The sequence below is a fragment of the Schistocerca nitens genome, chromosome 9 (assembly GCF_023898315.1).
Source record: "Schistocerca nitens isolate TAMUIC-IGC-003100 chromosome 9, iqSchNite1.1, whole genome shotgun sequence".
Lineage (NCBI taxonomy): Eukaryota > Metazoa > Arthropoda > Insecta > Orthoptera > Acrididae > Schistocerca > Schistocerca nitens.
In genome coordinates, this window is record NC_064622.1 from 516230943 (window position 1) to 516255207 (window position 24265).

Genomic DNA, 24265 nt, shown 5'->3' on the forward strand with positions numbered 1-24265 from the left:
ACTGGCGTGTTCTCTCAGCTCTGAGCAAGTGAACAAAGTTAACTAGCCTAGCTGCCAATAATCATTTCTACAAATTAGGTTAATGTACACTGAAGAGCCAAAGAAACTGTTACATCTGCCTAATATCATGCAGGGTCCCCGTGAGCAAGCAGAAATGCCGCAACGCGTCGTGGCATGGACTCGAGTACTGTTGAAGCAGTGCTGGAGGCAACTGACACAATGAATCCTGCAGGGCTGTCCATAAATCCGTAAGAGTACTTCTCCTCTAAACAGGACATTGCAAGGCATCGCAGATATGCTCAATAATGTTCGTGTCTGGGGAGTTTGGTGGCCAACGGAAGTGTTTAAACTCAAAGACTATTACTGGAGCCTCTCTGTAGCAATTCTGGGCGTGTGGGGTGTCGCACTGTCCTGCAGAAATTGACCGTCAGAATGCACAATGGACATGAATGGGTGCAGGTAGTCAGACAGGATGCTCAGATACGTGTCATATATCAGAGTCGTATCTAGACGTCTCATGGGTCCCATATAACTTCAACTGCACATGCACCACTCCATTACACAGCCTCCACCAGAATGAACAGTCCCCTGCTGACATTCAGGGTCCATGGATTGATGAGGTTGTCTCCATACCCCTACACGTCCATCCGCTCGATACAATTTGAAACGAGACTTGCCCGACCAGGCAACATGTTTCCAGTCATCTACAGTCCAGTGTCGGTGTTGACGGGCCCAGCCGAGGCGTGCAGCTTTGTGTCATAGACGAGTGGGACTTTGGCTCCGAAAGCCCATATCGATGATGTTTCGTTGAATGGTTCGCGCGCTGACATTTGTTGATGGCATTGAAATCTGCAGCAATTTGCGGAGGAGTTCCACTTCTGTCACGCTGAACAATTCGCTTCAGTCGTCGTTGGTCCCGTCGTTGCAGGATTCTTCTTCGGCCACAGCGATTTTGGAGATGATACGTTTTACTGGATCCCTGATATTCACGGTACACTCGTGAAATTATTGTGCGGGAAAATCCCCACTTCATCGCTACCTCGAAGATACTTTGTCCCATCGCTCATGCGCCGACTGTGACGCCACGTTCAAACTCACCTGCCATCGTAGCAGCAGTATCAGATCTAAGGACTGCGCCAGACGTTTGTTGTCTTATATAGGTTTTGCCGACCGGAGCGCCGTATTCTGCCTGTTTATATGTCCCTGTATTTAAATAAGCATACTTTTACCAGTTTATTTGGCCGAAATTTATGTTACCTTCGCTTTCCAATAACACATCATATTCATTGGGAGTTTTTCTTCATCTAACAGATACAATTAGAAGTCAACAGAGCAGTACCGAATACGTCCATCACCTTGCACACTTACCGAGCGAGGTGGCGCAGTGGTTAGACACTGGACTCGCATTCGGGAGGACGACGGTTCAATCCCGCGTCCGGCCATCCTGATTTAGGTTTTCCGTGATTTCCCTAAATCGCTCCAGGCGAATGCCGCCATGGTTCCTTTCAAAGGGCACGACCGACTTCCTACCCCGTCCCTCCCTAATCCGATGAGACCGATGACCTCGCTGTCTGGTCTCCTTCTCCAATACAACCAACCAACCTTGCACACTTCAATTCCATATGTGTCAGACTGCGCAAGGGCAAATACTGTGACACAACAAAAGCAAAGATTGATCCATAGAATTTCCTGCATGCAGCCGCATAAATTCGACTTCTTCTTCTAATATTTCGGCTGAATACCGTGCAGACATCTTCAGAGTGAGCCGAGGCGACTGAATGTCACCGTGGCTCACTCTGAAGATGGCTGGAAGAGATTCAGCCGAAATATTAGAAGAAGACAAATTTATGCGGCTGCACGCCCGAACTTTTGCGTCGAGAAAATATGAAGGTACACACAAACAGTAACATAACTTGCTCTCTCTCTGACACGCGCACCAATGACATAACAAAAGTGAAAGTGACAAGTTCACCTTACAAGGTGACAAAAGTCATGAGATACCCCTGAACATCGTGTCGAACCTCGTCCCGCTCGGCGTAGCGCAGCAGCTCGACGTGGCATGGACTCAACAGGTCGCTGCAAGTCCCCTGCAGAAATACTGAGCCACGCTGCCTCTGCAGCCGTCCACAATTGTGAAAGTGCTGCTGGTACAGGATTTTATGCACGAACTGACCTCTCAGTTGTGTCCCATAAATGTTCGATGCGATTCATTTCGGACGATATGGGTGGCCAAATAATTTGCTCGAACTGTCAAGAATTCTCTTCAAACCAATTACGAACAATGTTGTGGCTCACTGACATGGCGAATTGTCATCCATAAATATTTCATCGTTGGTAACATGAAGTTCATGAGTGGCTGAAAATGCTCTCCAACTAGCCGATCGTAACAATTTTGGGTCACTGTTCGGTTGAACTGGTCCACAGCCTACACCACTATGGTGCCGTCACCAGCTTGCACAGTGCCTTGTGCACTTGGCTCCACTTGGCGCCACGTTGTAATTCTACCGTCAGCTCTTACCAACTGAAGTCGAGACTCATGTGACCAGGCCAATGTTGTCTAGTCGTCTAGGGTCCAACTGATATGCCCACGAGTCTAGGGCAGGCGATGTCGTGCTGTTAGTAAAGGCACTCGCGTCGATTGTCTGCTGCCATAGCCCATTGACGCCAAAATTCGCCACATCGCCTTAACCTGTACGTTCGTCGTACGCCCCACACTGACTTCGGTGGTTATTTCATCCAAGGTTTCTTGTCTGTTAGCAATGAAAGTTGTACGCAAACGGCGCTGCTCTCGGTCGTTGTGTGAAGGCCGTCGGCTACTGCGCTGTCCTGATGAAAGGTAATGCCTAAAATTTGGTATTCTCCTCACACACTTGACACTGTGACTCTCACAACACTGTATTTTCTAGCAATTTCCGAAATGTAATGCCCCACGCGTCAAGCTCCTCCTACTATCCCACGTTCAAAGTCTGTTAATTCCTGTCGTGCAGCCATAATCAAACTGGAGATCTGTTCACACGAGTCACCTGAGTACGTATGACAGCTCCACCAATGCACTGTCCTTTTTATACCTTGTGTACGCGATACTACCGCCATCTGTATATGTGCACATCACTATCCCTTGACTTCAACCACCTCGCTGTATAACATATGGTCACTCTTAGCAGCAAATTTTTGTACATTGAAATGTTATTGGTACTATGATAGTAACAATCATTGAAGCATATCAGTCAATATTGTAGTGTTGTGTGACGTCGGAAGTTCGCTACAGTAACATGGCTGCCATAGTATGTTTACGTGCTATTTGTTGTTGTGAACACTGCACTAGTGACGGTCTGTCGAGATGTGTAATCTGTGTGGATAAATGAAATACGATCCAGGCAACCTATAACACAATATATCAAGAGAAAAAATAGTACTTCTAATGGAAAAGTGACATACAACACTATTATATGGGGAACTGTGCATGTAGTGTAATGTTACACCTTGATGTATGAGTAATGGATATGGAAATCAGACTATTAGTTCCTTTTCCTAAGACTTTACTCGCTGTCGCTGTAAAAATTGAATAATACTGGATATAGAACCTATCTGAACCAAGTTCATTACGTGGTTTGTCTAATGGATTTATGGTCGTCACTCTATCTAGGCCAACAAATGGTTAAGTTTCAGAAAAGTAGAAGATGTAAATTTGTCCTACTTTCCTACTCTTCCCTTACATAACTTCACAAATAAATGTAACTTTAAGGACATGATTCTGAGAAAGATACAGCAAACTTTTAGCTGCTACACCTGCAGACGTACCTATATAGTTTTTATCTAGAAAGACCACGAATTTTTAATCAGTACTGTGTGCTAGGAAAATTTAGCAAAGGGAGACTCCAATGTTTGTATTCTGTACAACCAAAAAATTAAATACTTAAATATTCAAAAGCCAAAGATAGGGAGAGTGTGGTCACTCTATATTGTTATTCAGTACTTTATGCAACCCTTCTTCAGTATTACTGAGCCACATAAGCAATTTTCCTTTAATAACTTTTTGTAATTTAGTGATTTTCATTTATAACTAAGAGAACTTTATCTGTATTACACTCAAAACTTATATACTCACTTTCACTTTATTTATTGACACAAAGAGAATAAGAACATTAAAATCGTTAAATTTGTCTGAAAAACATCTACTTCAATAGTTAAGCAAAATCTCGCTTCAGCACATCTATTACGTAAATCATACAGTACCTTTATGTTCACTTTAAAAGTTAGTCACAGCAATTATTTTCAGACATTTATTCAAAGATGAAAATTAGTGCTTGTAGATACTGAACAAACAACTTCAAATGTTTTTATAACAGGTTTACTCGGAATAATCAAACACCAGAAAAAGGCCCTGTATGGGTGATTATTGGGAATAAAGTAACGGGTTGGACCAAATTTTATGTTTAAAACAATATCTATTCATAAAATGTTAATTTCGAGTTACTGGTTCACGTTTCTACAACTCTAATTATACAGTTCCTAAACTGTTGGCTGCAGGCGTTGGGTGAGTCTGATAGTAATGGTGGCTATACTACCCATGGTATGGCATACAAGTCTCTTGATGCATGGACTAATTAATTATTCTTGGCGTCTTTTTAACGTCCACAACATATCCAAACAACTTGTACCAAATATATAGCAATTCAGCATATGTCATCCGACGCTATTCTGCAACAATTTCCAGGCAACGCATCACCTGCTCTGTCCGAGTTTGTCTCTTTCACTGCTGCCTGCAGACTGTGCCTGTTCGTTCCAACTTGCTCTACAGGTAGCGTGCTAAAATCGCAAGCCACCTTTCACGCTTCCCACAGTAATTTCCGCACGGTACAAGAGCACTCCATCTTTTACATAATACATATCCTACGCATTGTCCCTGAGCGTGTACCATTTCATACAAATGAAAATTTGCACAAATATATAAAACTACACACACAAAAATTTTCATTTAATTACTTTATGACAAAATATTATTTAGTAAATTACACAATTGACATTTTTCTTTGCATTTGTTACATTCATTAGCAAAGCTCTCTAACATCACATATATCAAACTTTTCAAACCGTCTTTGAATATCACAGTTGTATTACGACAAATTTTAAATGTAAAAAAAGTGTTATAAACTCACCTGACTGCATAACACTGTTATATATGCCCCTATTTAAATTACATCTCCTAACAGGTAAGCATAATTGAAATATAAAAAAAAAATTTTGTTCATCAGTTCATCTACCTTCAAGCATTGTAATCATGAAAACATTTTCTTACTCTTATACAAATTATACAGGCATTATACACTGAAATTCCATTTCAAAACTTATAATGAATCACACTTTACCTAGAAAATACGTTTACATAAATTATAGAAAATTTTTTGTGTTACTGAAAAAGCTTCCTGCAACTGTATGGGTACTATGGCAGTCCTTTTGGTTTCTCTGAAGCATGTAACATATTTTTTGCTGCTTTTTAATAAGATTATAAGCAGACCATTTCCTAATTTACTTCATTATACTCTGCATAACTTTGTTTGTTGGCTGCCTTTTTGCCTTCATGTATTTGGGGATTTGTTTGGTGTCTAAATTATATGCCATGCTCCTTAGACTGCATTATTTCACTTAACAGTCGTCTAAGTGACACATTTGTTTCATTTAGTCCATCGTCAGTATACAAACAAGTACTTCAGAACCTGAAACTTGACAAGTATTAGTATAGGTAAAAAAATACTGTATACAACAGATTTCAAAAAAAATGTTGAAATGTGTGTGAAATCTTATGGGACTTAACTGCTAAGGTCATCAGTCCCTAAGCTTACACACTATTTAACCTAAATTATCGTAAGGACAAGCACACACGCCGATGCCCGAGGGAGGACTCGAACCTCCGCCAGGACCATGTAACATATTTGTCATCATTAATAGTTGTTGGAGGTTTTACACTTTTCTACCTACGTATTTCATTAGATCAACTATGTTTCTGGCTCCTAGTTTCTCTCTGGACTTAGGATATACCAGGAAACATGCATTTGGTTATGATACTCCTTGAATTTCAAAGTGTGGATATCTCATAGTTCATCTCACTGGATTTTTCGTGTGCTTTTACAAGGACTAGCTCAACAATATCAAATTTTGTGAATTTTGATTTTTCATCATGCCTCTTGGCTCTTACTTCTGCTCTTCTTCTACTTAATTCCCTTCCGATTCATTTTTTCTGACCAAATCTATCTCTTATCGGGATGAGTATTCTAATATTTCCTGTTAAACTTACTTTTGTAACGTAGCATAATTTCTTTAGGAGTGAATCCAGTGAATTCATGTTGAAATGGATTCGTGTTTACTTCAAATTTTGAAATAAATTTGCCCTAAGTTCTATGATGTTGGTGACAATAAGCCCTACAGAGCCTTCCTAACTCTCACGTACAACATCGACGGGATTACTCGATGGGTGGCAAGCTCAAATGTGTGCTATTTGTACCCTTTGTTCCATACCTTGTAACCATAGTTCAGCAATAAACTGTGGACCCTTGTCAGACAGTAATCTTTCTGGTATTCCTATTTCATCAAAGTATTCTAGTATTTTATTCAATACTGCTTTAGCTGTAACTTTTATTAGGGGATCAAGCGTAATAAGTTTCGATAAAATGTCTAAAATTATTAAATGTATGTGATATTTACAGTAGTTTTTGGTGGGGGTCCATACGGGTCTACAGTCAATAACTCTAAATTATCTTCGGGTTTGAGGCTCTGCATAGCTTTTCTCTTGGTATTGTTTGTCACTTTGGCCTTCTGACGAAAGTCATAAGAGCTTACTCTTTCTGTAACCTTCTTCAACGCATTACTCCAAATTTTGACTACACTTGCTAATTTCTCAGGACACTTTTTCGCTCGACAGCGTCCAGGTGCTAAATGGAAGTAATCAATTAGAACAAACTTGCGATTCTTCACTAATGTCTCTTTTTCTGATATATAGTATACTATTAAAGATTTTGTAAAATTTTGGTATCCGTGGACAATCATCATCAAATTTGACCTTCACTGATTTCCACACTTAATTTTCACGGTTTATTACTATTTGTTGCATCTGCAGCCAGTCTACGCCTATAATTATTTCGGTGCTAAGTTCTGAGATCACCAGGAAATCGTGTGTAAAGACACGACGTTTTATTACAAATTCAGTTAAAACTTGCGTCTTTGTTAGTTTACTCTTTCTCCCATTCGCGTCTACAATTCGGGTTCCTTGCACAGACATTACGACTATACCTGGGTTATCTTTTTATGTTGTCGTAAATGATTGCGATAAAGCAGTAATCCGAGGGCCACTGTTCAGTAACGCTTTAATTTTGTAGACAATAACCTGTATCGGTATTATTTACTTTCAGTTCCGTATCCTCGTGTTCTCCCCTCATTAAGTCTGGATCTACCATCGCATCTTCCCATGAAATGGCGTTCATTACTTTAAATTCCATCTCAGGTGGTTCTTTCTTCATTTTGATCGCAAATTCATCATGATCTTCAGTTTTTGTTTATTACTAATCATTTCGTCCGGTTGTTTCTTTTTCTTTGGCTCCATTATGTCTTCTGGATCCTGTATTGAAATTATTCTTTCTTCACATAGTTCTTCTTGTGTTTTTCTTTCTTCTTGAACAACTTCTTCTTCATGTTTGATACCTCGTTTCGGCAACTTTTCGCACGAACATTCTCATTTTGTGACATCATCGTTTCTATAAGACAGAGATATACAGTAAGCTTCTTTTCTTCTGTTTGTGAATCACTTGACCGAATGATATCTTCGTTTTCACTTAGGGCAGTATCTTAAATATTGCTGTCCGGCTCCAACATGAAAGCCCTTCTAAATTTCACTGAAAATCTTAGGTCATTGTTAGTCTCATAGTTCACGCACTTTTGAATTCGTTCGATAGTAACGAGTTCCTCTTGCTTATCTTCATTACTAGTCAGATTATTGTCCATAAGTTTTAGTTCGTCTTCATACGAACTGTCTTCCTCATCTTCCCTGAAGTTATCGGGTTGCACTTCATATACGTTGTAACCTTTGTGGATTTCTAACAATCGCACGAATTCATTTTCGTTTAAGTCAGGCTTGTGAATGACAGAAACATTTTTCACAGATTCGTTGTCGCCGAATGAATCTTCCGTAACGTGTAAATTTTTATCTTCCATTTTGCGTTCACTAAAGCACTATTCATTTATCCTAACGTCAGCTACAAGCGTCCTTTCCGCGATGCTTTTGGATTCGTTTGCGTTGGCAGCTAGCGAATTCTGCGCTGCTCCATTAAATAAATCTTTCTTCTTTACTTCGTTGCTGTTTCTAGCCATATTTTCGGTCGTAGTAACGCCGTCTTCCTTTTTATTTATTTCAAGTTGTCTGTCCATTGTCTCTTAAGCTGTTCCAGCGAGTGAATCACCGTCTACTCGCTCACTCACTGCCGTCCCAGTTCAGTGGCCGGCTCTGTGACGTCAGTCTCGGTCTCCCTTCTTACGGCTGCTCGCCTCAGCTGCTCCTCAGCGCACGAAACGGCCTTGTTCCAGGGCGACTGTGATTCACGCTGTATACCATCTGTCGCCGCGGGCCTACTGCCCAGTGTCGCATCCTTACAGCGTAGCGTTGTATCAAAGCTTATATGTCTGTGTTGTTTTAATTCTTCCTGAATTTGGTCTTACTCCATCTTGTTCACGCACCCATCCGACCCTTAATGTTCACGGTCATTAGTTTTCCTCCTCTCTATTGGAATTATTTGGCGATTGTTAGAGGAAAATCTTCCTCTACCTCTTCCCTTCTGAACAGTATTAACCTGAAATTGGTTATCATTCTGCTCGCTGTTGCCGTAATTTCAACTGGTCCTACTGCTGTTATTCTGACGGAACTGTGATTCTCTCAACAATGATCTTCGTCACTTTTTCTAAAACTGAAGAAAAATTTCGATGGTTACTACCAACATAGCTCTTGGAATCCTCTGGCATTTTCTTCCAGATTTCCCATGTACTTTCGGAATGACTCCTACGGTACCTGTAGTGAACCAGCTTCCTTTTTTATCACAAAATTCCTTCACAGTCATTCGGCCTTTACCTTCAAACATCCTAACCATTATAAATTCACGTCAAATACTGTTTTGTATTTGCTCGAACCAATATTAGTTCAAAACCTTTTTCCTAAATTCGCCGAACGTCATTGCTTCCGTGTTTAGGTTAACCCCCCCCCCCCCCCCCATCGTTTAGCATCTGCTGCTAAACCACTAATCACAATGTTTACTTTTTCCTGATCTGTAAGGTTTCAGTAAATATCCTTTCGCAGTTCTTTATGAAGTCCATAGGAGATACTGCACTGTGTGTTCGACAAGGGTTGAATTTTTTATCGCCCTCAAGTACCTTGTTGTATGCTGTTCTGCCAACTACATAAGTACTGTTACACTTGACATTTCTTTCTATGTCACTAACATACTTCTGTATACTAGAAGTATTACTAACTTCTTCTCTTCGCAATCTTCTACTACCTCCTACAGAATTTTGTCAGCCTCTTGAACAGTTATTCTCATTTGAGACATCTTCGTTTACTTTAATCATTACTGGGAAACATTTTCCTCTATCTTTGATTCCATCATAGGTTCGTCCTGTTCTTGTATTTTCTCTATTTCAGTTTCGAACATATCATTAGAGTCAATACTTTCTGCCTGAATTGTACCAATAGTTTCATTTAAATCTTTTACATCTTTCTTTATATCAGTGAGTTCCTCAATCTAGGAAACCTATTTTTTTGTTTTCTCTTTCTAACTTGTGATTATTGTTTTCCATTTGTTCTCTAAGTTTTAGTAACTTTAGCCTGTTCATGACTAATTTTAGTTTGGTCTCCGATTTCATACTTCTAGTATCTTTGTTTTGTGCTAGTATCAGTGTATTCATAGTGTGTAGCAATGCATACAAATCTATCGATAATTGCGTATTTTGCTCAATGCTAGTTTGTACTCCTTTGTCTTCCTTCTCTGAATCTACCTTTTCCTTTTCAATTTGAGATGGGCTTAAAGAGCATAAAAGTTTCATCCCCAAGATCCACATTCTCTAGCTGGTTTTCTAATAGAAAAACTGTTAAACTGTTTCCTCTGTGTCCTGCTCATTATCACTGTTTACAGGAGTATCCTCACTTTTATAAGAACGTTCTTTTCAAATAGTCTTTGCATATCACAGTTATTTTACGACAAATTTTAAATGCAAGAAACTTTTTATAAATTTAGATGATTGAATAATAGTATTGTAAAGTATTTTCGTATAAGTGCTTCATGATGGTCGCCGATCCCTATAACAACTTCTTGTCGTCCTCTATCAGTATAAGATAAAAAGGCGTTATACATGCAATATGTCCCAGGAGGAAAGTTAAGTATTCAGGGATATGATAGGAACGATCATTCGGAGCAAAAAGGTCTGGTAGACTAAGAGGCATACCTTCAGACGTTATGAGCACTTGTTCCTGGTCGCTGCTGTGAAACACATATCTTCCGCTGAATAAGTACTCATAATTCTTAACGCATGCATTTTAGAGCCAATTTGTACTGCATTATTAATTCTTGTTTTGGTCCATAGCAGCTCCTCCTAGTCTGCACTAGAAAAGATTTGTTTCACAGTGTAAGAGATGAATAAATGTTCATAGCTCTTAAGGTATGCATTTTGGAGCCAATGTTTATAAAACTTTTTGGCTTGCAATGATCTCTCCTGTCATATGCCTCCTGGGTCACCCTGTATACACCTCTTCCGTTTCTCGTATGGTTCAACATTCTGTTGGCTATAAGTTTTGTGAAGAAGAAGTAGCTAATGAAAGACTGAAGTAAAAAAATAGTGCCTGTAAGAGATTGAAGGAGTACACATACGCCAGTAAATAAGAGAAGCAGAACTCTAAGTTGTCCCTGTAAAATCATCAGGAGTGTTAACATTTGCAATATTTTCGATAAGTGGCGCACCACTGAAAGAAATTCACGAAGAAAGCAACGGTCGCCAGTGAGACGACATCACTTTATTTTGTACCCAGTTTAGACTATCATTCCGGCGTCAGTGTTGTTTGCACATAGGGATGCTAAGACGGCAGTTCCCGTTTCTGACGACCATCTTTCATGACGTAACTAGCAGAAAAATAAAGTCACACATTTCAGTAATTTGTGGTAGTGTTGACGGTATTACTCTCCTTGTGGATTAACATACACAGTCCGATCGGAGTATTCAGACACTTTACTGAGAGACATTAACGTGCGATGTGTGCGTCGCTTGTCCTAATGAGGTTTGAACTCTGCTGAAGACACTACCAGTGTCGCTTATGAATGCATGTGGAAGAATGACAGCCGATTACTCTTCAAGAGCCGAAACCAGAGAAGCTACTGATGATGGACGCCGGGGCCTGGAGCGAAGTCGACCTTCTATCTCGCCCCGGAGGTGTTTCATTGGGTTCCTGTTGGGGGTGTGGGCAAGACAGTCCATTTTACGAACGTTACTGTCCACAAACAGATGCCTCGCAGATGCTGATTTACGACAAGATGTCTGTCATGTTGATACAAATAGTCATCGTCTCCGAACCATTCTTCTACTGTACGCCGTACATAATGGTCTCATATGCGTTCATGAGCTTACACATTCACCTTTTTCTGAAGCTCACCCACAGAAAACAACCCCTATACCGCAACATCACCTCTTCCATACTTCACTACACGTGACGTCAAGTGAGGTTTTCCAGGCATTCGACAAACCCGAGGCCCCCCATCGGATTACCACAGAGTATATAGTGTGATTCATCACTTCAAATCACTGGTTTCCTGTTATCCTTCTCTCTTTACACTACCTCAAGTATGGTTTAGCATTAATTACTGGAATTTTTGGCTTATGAGCAGCTGCTCGGCCACTGCACCCCGTTCACTATAACTCCCTACGCACAGTCACAGTGCTGGCACGACTGAAGTCGCACAAAAAACTCACGAGTGATTTTTCACATCCGCCCTCCTCAATGTTCGATGGTCCCTTTTTGTCGGTACATAAGGTCTGCGTGGTCTTATTTTACACATGGTCGTTTGTTCTCGTTTGCACTTCACAGTCACACCGCCAACATTCCCGCTGGGTAGCCTTAGAAGCGTTTAAATATTCCTGACACGCTCGTCACTCAGATAACCCCCAATGACCCCTAGTCCACGTGCGATGTCGCTTAGCTCTCCCGACCGCCCCGTTATGCTGATGCTGCTTCTGTACTGATAGTGCAGTACAGTCACTCCCCGCCCCCCTTTATGCTGGTGGGTCCATCTGGTGTGACATCTAGTGGTCAATTCCGAATTACATGTTTGTAACTCGATCAGGAAGTGTACTCCTATTTCAGTATGATTCATTGCAGTACTTAGTGTTACACACCATCACAAAAATATGAAGAGACATGAAGGAACAGTGGGTGAATGATGCATGTAGAGATATAGGAACTGATATGAAAAATTAAATGACTGATAAAGAGTATAGAAATATTTAGAAATTTCAATTCAGCATTAGGATGCAAGCATCTATGAAAACTGATGATGAATGCAGATCGGAATAAGATTATCAAGGAAAAGGCATTGTCATGACAGAATACATCTAAGAAACTGGATCAGTAGAAACATATGACGTAATTTCTCCAGTTTGAAAATGGAATTTCAAGTAGCGCTGAAACAACTGAGACCAAAGAAAGCTCCAACACCAAATGCGTTGCCAGTTCAGCTCTAGTACAATTAGCGAAAATATGTCAAACAAAAACTTGTTAAAATGATAAACAGGTATTATCATGAAGGTTGTCTTCCTGATGATTGTCGAGAAAGTAAGACAATACTCACAACAGGGGAAATACAGAAAATTGTTCCAACTACAGAGAAATAAACCTAATTTCGCATACAGAAGAACAAATCACTTGCACAGGAAAGAAAAACAGAATATAACTTAAAGTAGAACTAGAACATGAAGAGGATTACTTTGATATTAAATGAAAAAAAGCCAAATGAAGCCACCATATCACTCAAACGCCTGATGTAGAGAAGGCTGAAATTGAACAGAGCTGCTCTACACAGCATTCATCGATCTAGAAAAGGCATTTGACAGCATTAGCTGGAAGAAACTTTTCATATTCTTTAAAGAAACGTATTAAACATATACCAAAACCAAAGTGTGAATACAGAGAATAATGAAGAACAGTGTATAGTTAAAATGTGAATAAATAGTTAAGACTATGTGCCCATCATGAACATACTTGTTTTAACTTTCTGGCGAAAGAGTTACGTAAGTATTCACAATAATAATAACAGGGTTTAATCAGAACGGCATTTCCTGTCACTGACAACATCAGCGGACGATATTGCTGTAACAACTGATAGTAAAAACGCTTATGCAGAATATAGTTTCTAAATTTGCAAATTAAAAGCCACAAAAGTGAAAGTATTGTCGTAAACAAAACAAATAAGACAAAATTATTTGGCATCAAATATAGAAGTTGGTAAACTTAGCTACTTCCTAAGTTACATGTTCCATTCATCACTTGAGCGTTTTTTTTTTTTTTTTTTATTTCTAATTATGTGAAGCGAGTCACTTTACAGGGTGGGTATTCATGATTAGTTTTAATAGAAGCATACATTCAGACCATTCATAAGTTCCTAAATGACACACTGCCCTAAATTCAACATTAATAACGCAACCAGACTTAAAACTGGTTTATTCCGAGCTGTCAACTTTTAAACTAAAATTTGTTTGTGGAAAAGAAGGAATTGTGGTGAAGATATGATTTTAACTTATAACATCACTACCCATAAACATTTTAGGTTATTGGCAAAATGATTGCTGGAGATACATACAAGATGACTGTAGGTGAACACCACACATTACTCTTATAGCTCGTTTTTCTGTAATCAGTAAGAATCTTAACTGAAGAAGAAGATAAATGTAGCACTGAAATTAGAAAAATGGCTTGCAAAAATACATCGTGCATTCAGTGAAAAAAGACAGTTATTTGTAAGCCAGTACAGTAAAGGAAATGCAGACTGTCAGGACGTTTGCTGGGGGGGCACTTATGTCTGACTGTGACAACTGGACCCCGTTAAGGACAGACAGGAATGTAGCTTTTGAGAAGGCTATCGCGTATCGCCAGAACAGAAAGCAAATCCATTGAGCAGAGAAGTCTTGTAAGAACTGTCCAAAAAACGAAGGAGTTGTTTCGACAACGTTTGCCACTGTTCACTGACCTTGCTGTGATGGTGCGGATTGTGTGCCTTTGCTACACAATGCGATCAAAAGTATCCGGACACCTGCCTGAAAATGATTTACAAGTTCGTGGCGCCCTCCATTGGTAATGCTGGAATTCAGTATGATGTTGTCCCACCCTTAGCCTTGATGACAGCTTCCATTCTCGCAGAAACACGTTCAATCAGGTGCTGGAAGGTTTCTTGGGCAATGGCACCCATTCTTCACCGAGTGAGGCTTGGCACGAAGTCGGCGTTCCGAAACATCCCAAAGGTGTTCCATAGGATTCAGGTCAGAACTCTATGCAGGCCAGTCCATTACAAGGATGTTATTGTCGTGTAACCACTACGCCACAGGCCACGCATTATGAACGGCTGCTCGATCGTGTTGAAAGATGTAATCGCCATCCCCGAACTGCACTTCAACCGCGGGAAGCAAGAAGGTGCTTAAAACATCAGTGAAGGCCTGTGCTGTGATAGTGCCACTCAAAACAACAAGGGGTGCAAAAATGACCACACCATAACAGCACCGCCTCCGAATGTTACTGTTGGCACTACACACGCTGGCACATGACTTTTGGCATTTACGGGCGTGTTGTGTGGCATATGAGCAGACGGTCGAGCTGAAATCCAAGTTTTCTCACCTCTTGCCTAAGTGTCATAGTACTTGCAGTGGGTCTGCATGCAGTTTGGAATTGCTGTGTGATGGTCTGGATAGATGTCAGCCTGTTACACATTACGTCCCTTTACAACTTTCGGCGGTCTCTGTCAGTCGACAGACGAGGTCGGCCTTTACGCGTTTGTGCTGTACATGTCCCTTCACGTTTCCACTTCACTGTCACATCGGAAACAGTGGACCTAGGGAAATGTCACATACAGACGTATGACACAAGTGACACCCAATCACCTGACCACGTTCGAAGTCCGTGAGTTCCGCAGAGCGCCCCATTCTGCTCTCACGATGTCTAATGACTACCGAGGTCGCTGATATGTAGTACCTGGCAGTAGGTGGCGGCACGCTGCACCCGAGATGAAAAACGCATGTTTTTTGGGGGCCCGGATGCTTTTGACCACATAGTGTATATACACAGCCGTGCTGCAAGTGCAACCACGCCGGGGGAATCTCTGTAGACAGGCGAGACTAGCCAGTGGTTCCTGAAGTCGGGCAGCAGTCTTGTCAGTGGTAGAGAACCTCGGGTTTGTGGTACTGTGGGCCAGATTCTTCTGTGATGCCTTCTATTGGAACCACCTGTGAGGATGCAACCTTCTTACCACTCATAGACGTCTCTCACGCCTAATGAAGATGTTACATTCTGTAAAAGTGAGTTCAATATTCACTAATAATTCTTTGTGAGTAGCATTTTTAGCGATTTAGTATTGAGTAGCATCCTTAGCGAGTGGATCAGATGATTTATTAGCTTCGATAGCAGAGTTTGCTTTTACCCGAGTGGACACCATTTCTTTTTTCGCACCACACATTCATAATAGGTGTAATGCTTATGCAAGGAGTAGCTTAACTTTTCTCTTGCTCCACGAGCTGCTACGTACTGGTTCCATGGCGCTTCTAGAGTTGGAGAGTCTTGAGCAATTATTGAAACAGATTTTGGCAGTTTCTGATGGCCTCCAAGGTATGAATACTCTGGAAAGGAAAACAGGCTCTTTTTGTGGCAGGTGAAATATTAGATTACATCGTAAGTATGATAAGAAATACCAGTATCCACTTCATTTAGTTTCAATTTATCTGTGCAGAAGTGAACTAAATTCGAATATAGTAACTCTAAAAAGTCTTTGAAGCAATCAGTTTCTGGCATGTTCCAAGAAAATGGAATATTTTCCAAGAGGAAAAACAGCCACAGCAGAATATCGCCAAGAGAGACTCGGACACGTTCCGGTCCAGCCTACGAATCCAGGACAGCTGTTGTGTTTGAACTGGACGTGACTATATCTTTATGGAGATACAAATATCGGCAAGTCAACATTAATTGAGAAAATATTGATCCAGGAGCGCTAACGATCGGTCTCAGTGGAACTATGTTCTTATGGATCTTGGGTAATCCATACAGCCGAGGTGGTAGGGCTTCTGTGTTGCGCAGGTTTCTCTGTATGTCCGCCGGCAGAGAAGACGCCTTGATTAATCGATTCGTATTCCGTGTGATACGCTGCGTCGAATCTGCGCTTAGTTTTCGGTACGTCGTCGGATCTAATAGGTCTCGGATCTTTTGCTCATAATCTTCGGTCTTCGTTACGACGGTCGCATTCCCCTTCTCGGCAGGCAGTACCAATATACTCTTGTCGGCGTTGAGATTCTTAATGGCTTGTACCTCTTCTTTCTTCAGGTTGCAAGCTGGTGGTTTTGCTCGGCGCAGTATCCTGGCTGTTTCCGTGCGTATTTCCTGTGCCCTTTCACAAGGAAGGGTCCGAATGGCTGCTTGGGTGTTGGCAATGATATCCTCCATAGGTATAGTTCTCGGGATGATAGCGAAATTCCCTCTTTTTTGAAGAACAGACACTTCCTCTTCGGTCAATTGTCGTTCAGTGAGGTTGACCACTGTGTGTGTCGGGAATCGCCTTGTCGGTCTGCTTCCGGCATCTTTCAAACTTTTTCTTCTGTCGCTCGGTGCAGCGCTCGAATCGTTCTGCATGCTCCTGTGAGTGATGCTGTCGATCTTGTCCCAGTCGTCTCGATGCGTTCTGCTACTTAGTTGATAGAAAATGTCCAGAAGTTCCTGAACCGTTCGTGCCAAGTCTCTCCGTGTTGTATGTATTCGCTCACGAAGAAAAGCTCGTTCCATTCTGTCGTAGGTACGATGTGCTTGGGCGGTAGTGAATAGGCACTTACACCTCAAGAACTTCGGTGTAGCACATTCATCTCGGCATCGTGACAGAAAGACGAGAGAGGACATCAGTCGCGCTTTCTTCTTCCGTCGTTGGTCAAGGCGTCGGTACAATCTGCAAATCTCCTCCCCGTAGAGGCGTAATACAAAATTGTTAAGGCTTTCGTGGCCACTTGTTGACAAACTGTCTATTGGCTTCTGTCTCAGGTTCTTCGGCCGACGTTCATCTAATGATTTTTCTGACGTTTCGCCAGCACGAGTGGCTGGCATTGTCAAAGCTTCATCCTCCATTTCCGGTGGTGAACTGGAGCCGAGCTCGCGGCCGCAGACTATATGTACCTGGCGCGCCAACGTCCGAGGGCTTCTCCGCGGTCATTTCCGGTGCGGTTCTCCTCTTGCTACCTGCGACGGTCGTTCACTGCAGTACGGGACGCCAGGATCCGTTGACCTTAAGGCTTTCCTCTTTCTTGTTCAAACTGTTCGCGTGTTTTTGTATTTCTACAGCTTCTCTGAACAAGCGCGTGTGATAGTGCTTCTCTACAGGCAGAACTTCCGTGTCGGCGAATTTTATTACGTGGTCGGTCTCATTGAGTGCGTGCTCTGCCACGGCCGATTTCTCCACCTGCCCCAACCTACAATGTCGCTCATGCTCGTTGATCCTGGTGTTGATGGATCGTCCAGTCATTCCGACATAAACTTTTCCGCATGTGCATGGTATACGGTATATTCCCGACATTGCAAGTGGGTCTCTTTTCTCCTTCGCCGATCTAAGACACTCTTTGATCTTCCTTGTCGGTTTGAAAATCGTCTTTACGCCATGTTTGCGCAATATACGGCCGATTCTGTCCGTCACTCTGGGAATGTATGGCAGAAAGGCCGTACCCGACATTTCTTTTTCTGGTTCCTTACTTCGCCGAGTGTTTGGCTCTGTTACACTTCTAATATAATTTATAGAGTACCCATCGCTCCCAAAAACACGCGAACAGTTTGAACAAGAAAGAGGAAAGCCTTAAGGTCAACGGATCCTGGCTTCCCGTACTGCAGCGAACGACCGTCGCAGGTAGCAAGAGGAGAACCACACCGGAAATGACCGCGGAGAAGCCATCGGACGTTGGCGCGCCAGGTACATATAGTCTGCGGCCGCGAGCTCGGCTCCAGTTCACCACCGGAAATGGAGGGTGAAGCTTTGAGAATGCCAGCCACTCGTGCTGGCGAAACGTCAGAAAAATCATTAGATGAACGTCGGCCGAAGAACCAGAGACAGAAGCCAATAGGCAGTTTGTGGACGTGACTCTGTGACCTTTCTGTCTGTGCTGTCCCGTGACGTGGTTCTTTGATCTAATTGCCCAGAACATTGCAAAGACCCGGCCGCTGTGGCCGTGCGGTTCTAGGCGCTTCGGTCTGGAACCGCGTGACCGCTACGGTCGCAGGTTCGAATCCTCCCTCGGGCATGGATGTGTGTGATGTCTTTAGGTTAGTTAGGTTTAAGTAGTTCTAGGGGACTGATGACCACAGATGTTAAGTCCCATAGTGCTCAGAGCCATTTGAACCTTTTTGAAGCATTGCAAAGAGACAGTTGGTGATTGGACATACAGCTGCTATTTTACGTCTCTGTAATTGTCGTCCTCATAATGCCAGTCTTGAATTCCACCGATGGAAATATAAATTCACAGCATATATACACTGATGAGCCAAAAATATGACCAGCTGCTTAATTGCTTGTTTCTCTGTCCTTTGAAATAAATACGTCACTGATTCTGCAAATCGCGGATCCGACAGTTTGTTGGTAGGTTTGCTGAGGCATGTGGCATTAGATGTCCACGCAGAGCTCGCGTACTTCGCGTAAATAACGGGCCGCTGATTTGCGGAGATGGTGGCGGCACCCGATAGCGACCAAGATGAGTTCCACGGGATTTACAGCAGGCGAATTTGGTCTCCCAGACATCAACGTGAGTTTACTATAATGCTTCTCAAACTACTGTAGCACGGTTGTGGCTCCGAGACACGGACCAATTACACTGCTGAAAGATGACATCGCGGTCGGGGAAGACATCAAGCGTGGAGGGATTCAGGTGGTTTTCAGCGGTCAGCGCGTCTTCCATTACTGCCGCAGGTCCCATGCAAGCGCAGGAGGTTGTCCCCCGTAGCATAATACTGCTCCCACAGCCTGCGCCCGTGGCCCGCAGCACGCTTCGAGCCGCCGTTTACCTCGATGGCGGCATTTGTGGAAACGACCACAGACCTAGTATAGCAAAAATATGATGCACAAGAGGAGCCTAAACGTTTCTATTGATCGACTGTCGAATGCCGATGGTCCCGTGCCCACTGAAAACGTAACTGACGATGTCACGTGGGGTGATCTGCTGCGGAGCAAAACACTTGAGCGTGTACCAGCACTGTGCTCTTTCGGCAGCGATGCCACAAATCACCATGTATCCTGGTTTACGGAGCAGACGAGCCTCCGAAGCCTCGCTCTGTGAAGAGTCGTGGACGCCCACCTAGTAGTAGATTCACTGTCCTTCTACATCTTTCCGTAGATGCTCACAACAGTAGCACATGAACATCCCTCCAGCTAGTTTATAGGCTTTGCGTAGTAATAACACTGTGTAACTATGAAAATGTAAATCGAATGAAAATATCCCATTCCTATCATATCTAATTTGCTGATAGCGAATATCACAAAGACAATTCAAAATTAGCTCCAGTTTTCATTTTACACTGTTTTATTATGGTGAGATAATTATATATGGATTTTTATGTTAAGTTTAAAATCAAATATTGTAATGATTTGTCAGAGTCATAATAACTAGTAACAATGGATTATATTATTGTCCCTGGTCTTCCTTGTGTGCAATATTTTGGATATAAAGATTTTGATACCAATTTTAGTGATCTTTTTGTCTTCCTTCTCTTCAGCTTCAGTGACTTTATTAATTCATACAATAATTTTTACACATTTGTTTCTAGATTAACTGCTAGTTGTTTAAGTTGACTGCTATTGAAGTGAACAAAAATGCCACGAGTTTGTGTTAACAGTGCATACACATTTTGCTATGTGTGTCGAGAAGTGACATTTTCTTCACAAAAACAGCCAATAACTCCATTGATTAAAAAAGCTTACAGTTGTTATTTTTGGTGCAAAATAGGTGATCACGATAAATCCTGGGCTGCACATGTGATCTGCAACACTTGCGCCACCAACCTCACGAATAGGATGCATGGGACAGGACGTTCAGTGCCCTTTGCAATGGCCATGATCTGGCGTGAGCCAAGTAACCATGTCAGTGACTGCTACTTTTGTATGGTTCCTCCTATCAAGAAGGGAATATCTAAGAAGAAGAAGCGAACAGTGATCCGTCCTAATATTCCATCTGCCATACATCCACTTCTACATGGGGAAGGATCGCCAATACCTGAACCACCGACGGAGTACGAGGTTACATGTGAAGGCGATTATGAGTGTCCTGAACCATGTACATCACAACATCCAGAGTTTCTTCGAAATATATCATCAATTGATGATACACAAAAATTGTCTGAAATAGAGTTAAGCTAAGGCTGAGATTTTAGCCTCAAGATTGCAGGAGCCCAATTTTTTGGAAAGCAAAGTAAATGTTTCATTCTACGGGAGAAGAGAGCAACAATTCACTCCTTTTTTGAACATGCAAAATAGTCTTGTGGCATATATAGACAAATGGTCTAATGAAATCTCTCAGTATTAATTACAACCCTGATGATTCTTTATTGATTCGTCAAAGTTGAGCTTAAAGCAGTGTTTTTACATATTGGTAATGAGCTTTCTTCTATTCCAATTGGGCATGGTGTGCATATGAAAGAGGAGTACCGAAACATGAAAACTGTACTAAAAGCCATAAAGTGTAGTGACTCTCAATGGCAGATTTGTGATGACTTGAAATTGGCTGCACTGCTATTAGGTATGCAGTTGGGCTCTACTAAATAATGCTGCTTTCTCTATGAATGGGAGAGCTGATATCGAATATCTCATTCAACATTTGGAATCCTTTATATACATCTGTGAGCAGTTAATTTATAGATTTTCTTTTTTGCCTTACATAGTTGTGGTACAAAGCAGACTTACAAAGTATTTTCATTCATGTAGTATTATGTTCATTTTTTCTTAATATTTTATTTCTCTAGTTCCAGAATAGCACAGAAATTTATCGACGCATAACACATAACATAATTCAAGTAATTATTCACTTAAAATTTGTTATGCTCAATCGTAGAACATGAATGCATATTTAGTTAGTGAGATATTTACACAAAAATGTAGATTACTTTTTTAAAAAGATCTATAGCTAAATGTTTATGAAGATAAGGATTTTATATCATTTTATACTGAATAAACATAACTAACACAAAATCATCCAATTTACAAACTTTCACTTCAAACTTATTGTTCAGTGTAATCTGTCCTTTGACAAAGTTCCGTGGATTTCCCCACATGCAGCCCATATTTCCGCTACGGTGATCTCCATTCGCCTCTGCTGCGCTTACCTGCTTCTCACAGGGCGTCACGTGCCCGCACCGTCACCAGGTGGCATCCAAACTCACGGTGCGCACTGGTCGTAATGTTGTGGCTGGTCAGTGTACACCCATAAAAATACACAGTGGTGTGGCGTGAAAAACTTGCCTAACATGGAAATGTGAGTAGGTCAACCACTTCTGTAATGAAGTATCACAATATTATTGTTGAATTTTATGTTCTGTTTGTCGTTTAGCTGCTCAGTTATGAAGTTTATTGAGCTCAAGTCAAGTTCCGATGGTATGCAGTTGTACTGGGCCGGTTACTAAAAGTTTATCATTAGCTTACAGCCAGCTACGAAAACTAGCAATTTTCTCGCTAGATAAATCGAAATTATCCGCATTTTGCGAAGCCAACTTTTTACCTTTTTTATATTTTTCATTTCCTACTCCTGGGAGATGGACGAGCTGTTCTAGAACTAAGTTTCTTCTTTTCAACGAAACTGCTGTCAGTGAGGCAGAAGGGCACCGAATTGTGAATTTTTGGGACAGTATTTCTAATTTCGGCATTCGACTGGAAATCAAGGGGAACCTCCCGGAAACCTATGTAGGAACTGGGGAACTGGAACTAGATAAATTTATTTCTAGATCAGTTTTGACCATTGTTCGAACCAAAACAACATAAGTTTATGTCTGATGGTTTAGCGGTGAAGTACAATCTTGGAGACCGTAAGGTCGTGGGATCTTATCCATTCAGACTTAGCAATTTTTCAGTCTACCTTTACGCTAGCCTTTACCTGTCACTGATGTGCAGACGTGTGAGGAACGGCACGTGGTTCGAATTCCACCGTAGACTGTAGATCCCCTTCAGCCAGCACGACTACTGGGGAAGGTTAAGCGCGAGCGGGAAGCCGAAGTGATGTGCAAGTGCAAGAGCTTGCAAACAGGCGGCTGAACTATCTTATCCCAGCGAGTGATTCCATCCGAATACGAATTGGCCTTTACCTGTGCGTGTGTTCTGTTCTTACTCTGGAACGACTCAGTAGTTAGAACAAAGGTCAGTGTAATTTCATCTGTGAGAATCCTTCTGAACATAACACATTTTACAAGATAGAAATGGAAACGTCACTGCTTACTACACTATGAATGGGCGTGTGAGACAATTTACTTTGTTCCCCTTTGTTACTTCCAATATTTTCGACGACAAAAAAGTGCGGAAGGAAGCTTCTCCCATCTGATGACATGTAGGTTGCGATGCATAATGCGATCTCTGGTCCGGCTATCTGTGCCTCTGAGGCGCCCTATTCAGTATGGCGACGTTTTTCGGATATCACAAAAATCGACGTTAAAACTAGTGTTACGATAAATGAGAGTTGGATCACTATAAGACAGCTTACGGCAGAATGTTCAGTCGGGCTTGATGATGGATGACGCTTCAGTATAATTCGTATAAGATTGGACACTCAGTTTTTTTCGAACTGGTGCAAGGCGGACTGCTGATTAAGCCCAACTAGAAAAGAGGCGTTTACTTGTATATACACTGTGCTACGGATCTGAATGATCACTTTTTCGAAACCTCGTAAGCGTCTCCCAGTTTAAAAATATATTTTTACAAAGAAAAGCTGCGAACAAGCCCGAGTCACATGCAGGTAGGCAACCACTTGACACACCTCCGAGGCCAGCTGTGTGCCTGGAGATGCCTGGCAGGATTTTGCAGGCATTCTACGATTTAAAATACTCAATAAATGTGGACAGGTGCCGGTGTCAGCGAAGGTTTTGCCGGAACGGTGGTGTTAGAGGGACCCTTTGCCATTTTATTCACGCAAGTGTCAAAGTGCCATAACTGTGACCACGCTACTGGAGGGCGTGCAACAGATGCCCTGACAAAGCATAAGGATCTTTTGGTACTTGGGACCACATTCAAATTTCGTCGACTAGTTTTGAACGGTACCTAATGGTTCCATCCTGCACACCTGAGTAAAAATTGCGGTCGCACTGCACCCCATAGTGGTGAGATCACGTTCCATGTGGTTACAACCTCAAGATGTCTGTCTGGAAGTGTTGGATAGCCCAGGAGGTGTCACCAGCGCCAAATGTTGCCAAGAGGTCGTCTTTTGCTCATCGTACTGTGAAATGTCATTTTCGACCGCGAAATATGTGGGAATCACGTCTTAAGGAAAGGTTTGGTTTCATTGATGCCCTTTATACCGGCTCCTGAGGTAATTTCGTTTCGGTTCTGAGTGGCCGTATGTCTGATACGTTTTCCTCGGCCACTCGTAAGAAAACAGATTGATTTAAATACTAGGTGTCGCTGTTCTGACCTTCATCGCAGAGGCGTCAAAAGAACATATAAAATGTGGGTATGAGGGGCTGTTATGTGGTACGCCCACTGACTTCTGGGCTCTGGCCCTCTTTTCGCACGAGTCGACACCTTACCGTTCCAGGCGTCGTCGTCGAGCCAGAGGCAGACATCACAAGCGGCCGCGCTTTTGCAGCGTTACAGAGGAAGGTTGCAGGCACCTTTGTCCCAAATTTCAAACTTTTGCGGCGGAAAGGAAGACATTTACGGGGTACTGGAAAACCGATACTTTAATTCAGTTGTGCAGAGAACTTTCCCTTCCACAGCACTATTTGTACGAAAGACAATTGAATACAATATTTTTTTCGTTTGCCGAGTGGAGGTAA